The following is a 6,509-nucleotide window of genomic DNA, read 5'->3' as shown; positions in this document are numbered from 1 at the left end:
ATAATGCCTTTCCTCATGAAGGAATATGCAAACAGTGGGTGCAACCCCCAACAGCAGTGCTATGGCCTGTCTCTTTGCCGAGGCCGAAGGCCAGGTCTGGAGTTTTTCAGAAGAGAATGGACCCTTGAAACTTCTGATATCATCATCAGTGCTGACATGCTATTTGTATTTTCCCTTCTTCTGATTCATGTACAGTACGTCAGATGGTTTTTTCTGTCTTTTCTTATGCATGTTTTCCCTCAATGACAAGACGGATGTTACTGTTGTCATACAACACTGTTATATTCTTCTTTGCTGTGGGAAATGTCATTGATCAGCAAAAACTGAGGCTATAGCAAGCTGTTCAGAAAAAAATCCTTTATTTCTGTTCCTCCAGTACCTCCCCAGCCTCCTCCTCCATGTATTCCGCCGCCTCCACCCCCACCGCTCCTACCCAGCCCTTTTTGCTGCTTGCCTCTTCTGTGTCCTCGTCAACCTCCCCCTCAAGCTCTGCCTCGTATCCCTCCCCCCTCATCGCCTGCCTCCCCGGATCGACGATTGGCATGATTATCGCAATGACCATCCTCTTCCTTCTCTGCATCCTCCCCGCCGCCTTCCTCAGCCTCGCCCTGGGCCTCCCCATTGGCTTCCTCCTGGGCCTCCCCTCTGGCGGTTACACCCCGCCATTCCGAAATACCGCCATTCCGAACATTGACTTCTAACCCTAACCCTAACTCTAACCCTAACCCTAACCCTAACCCTTACCCTAACCCTAACCCTAACCCTAACTAACCCTAACCCTACCCCTAACCCTAACCCTAACCCTAAACCTAACCCTAACCCTGTTTCGGAATGGAGGTGTTTCGGAATGGCGGTCTGACACCCCCTCTGGCCTCTTCCTCTAGCACGTCCACGTCCTCTACAAGAAGGCTCAAAGAAGGAGAAGACACCCTGTGACGTGTTGGTGACCACGCCTATCCGCCATGACACTTTGGGTGGCGGAAGTGGCACCGGAGGTTTGGTGAATAACATTAGCGTCTATGAGCTTCGGCTGGGACAGCTCATGAACAAAAAATAATTCTGAATGATAGAGACCTTTGTTGTATAATCGCTCCAGGAATATAAAAGAAGACATATCACAGGTATTTTTACAATCACTTGCTTTTCGATGTGCACAGTACATAATGTTATTGAGGCACCTAAACAGCGGCAAGTATAGTTTATGTCTCGGAGCTATCGCGAGATTTGGATTCCAGACAGGGAATGGTGGAGAGTCTCGTGATACTATCTAGTTCAGAAACGTAGATTGTGCTCTTTAGATACCTCTATAATGTTATACAGTGTACTCACCGAAAAGCAATACAGCACAAAACAATGTGTGACATGTTTTCTTTTATATTCCTGAGCTGAGTGTTTTATAAAGGTCTCTATCGTTCAGAATTATTTTTTGTTCATGAGCTGTCCCAGCCGAAGCTCATAGAAGCTAATGTTATTCACCGAACCTCCGGTGCCACTTCCGCCACCCAATGTGTCATGGCGGATGGCCATGGAGCCTAAAATGGTGTTGGTGTCCATTCCTTCTTTGATCTTCCTTGGTCCTCTACTTTAGCCTCCCTGGATTTCTACGACCTCCTCCAAGGCTTCCTCCCCAGCCCTGGCCTCAAATTCACACTTCGATGAACTCTATGAAGATGAAAGGCTTAGTGATGGTGAAAGCTATTTCAGAATACATGTAGTCAACGCCAGCTTGGATATCATTATCAGCCAGCTTTCACAGAGGTTCATTGCAAAGCGTGAAACTAAGGAGGTGTTCCACGCTATCCACCAGGATAGCGCACAGGATGACGCGCTTCACCAGGAGAGGATGCAACCAAAGCAGTCAAACCGGTAACTGGGTTTTACACTTTGTTGTGTGCTGAAAATAGCAGATCTACAAGCTCTCAACACGTCACGCTAGATCTGCTATTTTCAGCACGCAACGCCTGACCTGCAACCAAACATAAAATTACTCTTCTCCACTACTCCCTCCCTAACGTTTTAGTCTAGTTTTTAATTTTGTTGACGAAATTGTCAATATATTTTAGTCTTAGTTTTAGTCATCACAGCTCAGTTTTTATTTAGTTTTCGTCAGTGAAAAAAACACAGTCAACAAACATTTTTCATCATAGTTTAGTCGACAGAATCAACACTGAACTATTTCTGTTTCATTCATTCTCCCACTATGCATTTAATTTTCTATAGGGACATGACAAAGATTCTCAACCCAAAGTACAAAGCCCCAGACAGAGACGGTTTGGCAAACAAGACCATTACCTGACAGTAACGCTGCACTATATCAGGGATGGTCATATTGAAGAAAATGTTCTAAAAACCAAGGCAGTGTTCCAAGCACAGACAGGGCCAGTTGTGGCAGAGGAGATTGAGGGGATCCTGGAGGAGTATGGAGTGAGAGAGAAGATAGTGGCAGCCACTGTCGATAACGCATCCAATACATGTCTTCCTCTTGGGAGCCTTAAAGTGCACAGCACATTTCACGGGCATACCGTGGATGATATAGTATGATATACTAGAGATTAAAACTTAATGGGAGAGAGGTGAGGTTGAGAATTGGTTTTTGACATTTGCGAAGGGGGAATTGTCACCTTTCACGCTGACTCACAAATCACAGATTTTGTTTTGCTTGGATGTATGTTGGCATGTGGGCCAGGCGCGTCAGGGACATCTTCAGTGAATGTTACCCATGGCATTTGTTTCTTTCCTTTTGTTGGTTACAAAAAAGTATATTTTGTCCTCCAATGTTCATTGGGACAAAAGGAGAATTAGTAACAGTAGTAGAGTGAAGAGAGAGAGAGAGAGAGAGAGAGAGAGAGAGAGAGAGAGAGAGGGGAGAGAGAGATTGTTTTCTTGCTGGGGCTGGTGGGCAGCTCAAAGGGGGAGTAACGGAATGTAATGTGGAGATACATTATATTAAAAAGAATGAAAGAGAACAGATCTGAAATCTAACAGGCACCACATTGACATTGTTAATGGAACTGTCTGGGACAAATGTTTAATTTGTTGTTACTCTTATACTGAAGTATTTAAGGGTGTATTATTTGTAATTAGGAAACATTAGGCTGCCTAGCCCTAGCCTAGTGTGGGGAACGGATGACGTTTGGTTGACCGTTGGAGGAAGTTAACTGCCTGGTGCTGGAGGGACTACCTCCCTGGATTTGGCTGCAGTCGATGAAATGTAAACTCCTATTACTACCCTATAACGACACATGAACACAACATTAACAACACACACTGGGCCCACAAGAAGGCAGGAGCATTCATGGATATTGTGGACACCTTTAATCATTTAATCCCTAGTGACCAGCTAGATGACTCCCTGCTAATAGGTCAGAATCTGGAGTGTGACGCCAGTAATGAGTTTGGAACCCTCGTCCAACTGGAGGATTCGCTGAGGAACATGCTCAGCGACAAAGATCCCATGTTAGGATCTGCAAGCTGCTCTCAGTTCGATCTCCTGGACAATGAGGACTCCAGCTTTCAGATTGCTGGGCCAACAGGTCTCGAGGTTGCTGCCACAGACGCAGGTCTCGCTGGTGCCCCTAGTGGTGAGCTGAAGAGCACGGAGACCGCAGTCGTCAAGCGTCCTGTCGGGCGGCCAAGGAAAAAACCACGGCATCCGGTAGAATCCGAACCAACTGATGGCGAGGTGTCCGCCAAGAGGACCCCCACAGGAAGACCTGGAAGGAAACCTGTGAACAGGCTGCAGAAGTCCTTTCTAATTGAGAAGGGAGTCACAGGTGCCGACCTGAAGAAAGAATTGACATTGGGTGGGCGGATAAACATTAGCGATCTGGACGTTGGACTGTGGATAAACCCTGTGGTCGTACTGAAGCGATTGACTGTCACGGTCGGAGGGTTCGGGATCGAGCTGCTTCCCGGGCCCTCCTACGCAGCCAACGCTGCTGACGCCGGCCAGTCGGTGTGCTTTGAAGACTCATTTTCGTACTGTGGCGATATTCAATATGCCATGTTGCAAGACGACACACAGGACGCCGTGCAGGAGAACCAGACTAACCTGGGCGGCGTGGAGAACATCTCCACCTAAGAAGACGTTCCCCTGGGGCTGGGCCCGTACGTGAATCCAAACGAGGTTCAGGCTGCCAACGGGGCGCTCATGAGAAGCCCCTGCGTGGAAGAGACCAAACCCGACAAAGCGGTCCCACAAAGCACAAGCCGGTCGGTGCTGAGAAAGACGGCGTTAAGCAGCCACAAAACACACACGGCATCAAAACTGATTCGAATAGCAAGGACAAAGAAAAGACTCTTGGCCAAAAGCAGCTCAAGTCTAAACAAGCGCTGACTCCTCTAAAGTCTAAGAACTCGTCTACGTGTCGACCCAGCAGCACCATGAATGGACCTAAATCTCCACAAAACAAACCTTCAAAATTCACCCACGCACCGGCCGTCAACAGGGGGAAAACTCTGAACGAAAAAGACGCGTCACTGAAACGGCACGGAGAAGAGCTCCAAAATGAGCATGCGCCCAAAGTGCAGAAGATGCAGGACAAACACGCGAATAAAGTAAAGCCAAAATCGCCGGGTGCCAGCGGCGGCGGCGGCAAGAAGAGCCCGTTGTCGTCTGACAGTGGCCCTGCCGAGCCGCAGGGACCCACCAAGAATTCAAACGTTGTTGGTCCCAAACCGGAGAGTTCCTCCCAGCCAGCGCACGGCGCCACGGGTCACTCTTCAAGATCCACGGAGGACGGCGGGCAGGAGAAGTCCAAGCTTAAGAAGCCAGAAAAGATCCTTCAGAGACGGAAGAGTAAGACTGTCAGAAGCCTGTCTGTGGACGAGCCACAGCTGTTCATTCCAGACAACGCACCGCCTCCGCCGCCGGTGGTGAAGAAGGAAACGGTTGAAGACCAGACCACCACCACCGCCGCCAGCAGTGACACTGCATGGGAAGGAAACAACTGTGGTCTCTGCAAGAAACACCATAACAACAAGTTCATGGTGGGCTGCGGGCGCTGTGACGACTGGTTCCACGGCGACTGCGTGGGCCTGGTGCGCGAGATGGAGGAAGAGGACCAGATGTACGTGTGCCTCAAGTGCTGCGCCGAGGAGCCCGACACCCCGAGCACCGCTAAGCCAGAGGGACAGGCCAAGCCCGACGCACCACAGGACCACAAAGCAGCACCTCCTCCCAAGCCCAGGCAGGGGCAGCTGCCCACCTCACCTGGGGCCAGGCCAGTCAAGGAGTCTGAAAGAAAACATTCAACAGAGGGCAAAGACACAAGCCAAAAAACAGCAGTTCCACCAAACCTGGAGATGAAAAAGAAGACTTCGTCTCCAGGTGTGAAGAAACCGGCGTCTGTGGATGAAATCAGGAGGAGCGTACGAGATTCTCTCAAGGAAATCCTCTTGCAACGGTTGAAGGACTCAGATCTGAAGATCACATCAGAGAAGGCCTCTGAAGTTGCCAAGAAGACTGAGAGAGAACTCTTTCATTTACAGAGACACAGATAGCAAATACAAGAACAAGTACAGGAGCTTAATGTTCAACCTTAAAGACACCAAAAACAATGTATTATTTAAGCGGGTTCTAAAAGCTGAAATATCCCCAGCTCAGTTAATTCGAATGAGTCCCGAGGAACTGGCCTCAAAAGAACTGGCAGCTTGGCGCAAAAGAGAGAATCGCCATACTATTGAAATGATCGAGCGCAGGAAAGAGAGGCATCACAGCGACGAGTACCGCTCCAAGGAGAAGGACAGGTACAGACACAGAAGAGACTCTGATTATGAGAACCGCAGGAGGAATTCAAAAGACTTGTGAGTTTTTGTATGCCAGGTTGCAGCTGTGCCATTTCTTTACGATTGTTTTTTTTGTGTTATTTACAGTCAAAGCTAATAAGTTGTTTCATCAGATGTATCGACACATGCGGACATCTCTTAATCAGAATTTTAATTTTGGAGAAAATAAATGTTGAAGTTTTAACCTTTTTCATTTTATTTTGTACATGTATCACACATACTACTACCTGCTGTTAAGTGCCTGTTATGCTACTGTGCTGCATATCCCAAGTAAAACTATTGATCTAAGACTGCATCCTAGTGTTTTGTGTGGACACACCAAGGCGAACACTGCCAACCCCGAACCAGTATACAGTCCTTCCCTTCCTTTCACTATCCCTATTTTACATTGGTCCAAAATACAAATACTGGGTCAAAAGATTTATCAAAATACAACGTATACAGGCCAGAGAAATGTATTTAAAATTCAAATACGTATTTTGTATTTTGAAAATACATGAAAATAACATTTATAAAAGTTTATGCTATGATTAGTAATTGTATAGATTGATTGTCAAGTATTTAAATTAATTGCCTGTCAGTATGTCTAAGAATAAATTGACGATTGTTCATTGTCTGAACAGCTGGGGGTTTGTTTTGTCGACATAGTTATGAGTGTCGACCCCTGAAGATGCCCAGCACACTGTACAATTGAACCCATTTAGGCCTAGAATTTTTTAGTA

General features: G+C 47.2%; 1 pseudogene across 1 annotated transcript; it reads left to right on the top strand.

The window, feature by feature from the left end:
• Positions 1–3,295: 3,295 nt before the first annotated feature.
• Positions 3,296–5,809, top strand: LOC308296239 (annotated as a pseudogene). Its single transcript has 2 exons — positions 3,296–4,212; positions 4,377–5,809. The product of its transcript is annotated as an uncharacterized misc_RNA (transcript).
• Positions 5,810–6,509: the final 700 nt, after the last annotated feature.

Source organism: Nannobrachium achirus (genome assembly GCF_963921795.1).
Source record: "Nannobrachium achirus genome assembly, chromosome: 2".
NCBI classification, from domain to species: Eukaryota; Metazoa; Chordata; class Actinopteri; order Myctophiformes; family Myctophidae; genus Nannobrachium; species Nannobrachium achirus.
This window is presented reverse-complemented; position numbering and strand designations above follow the sequence as displayed.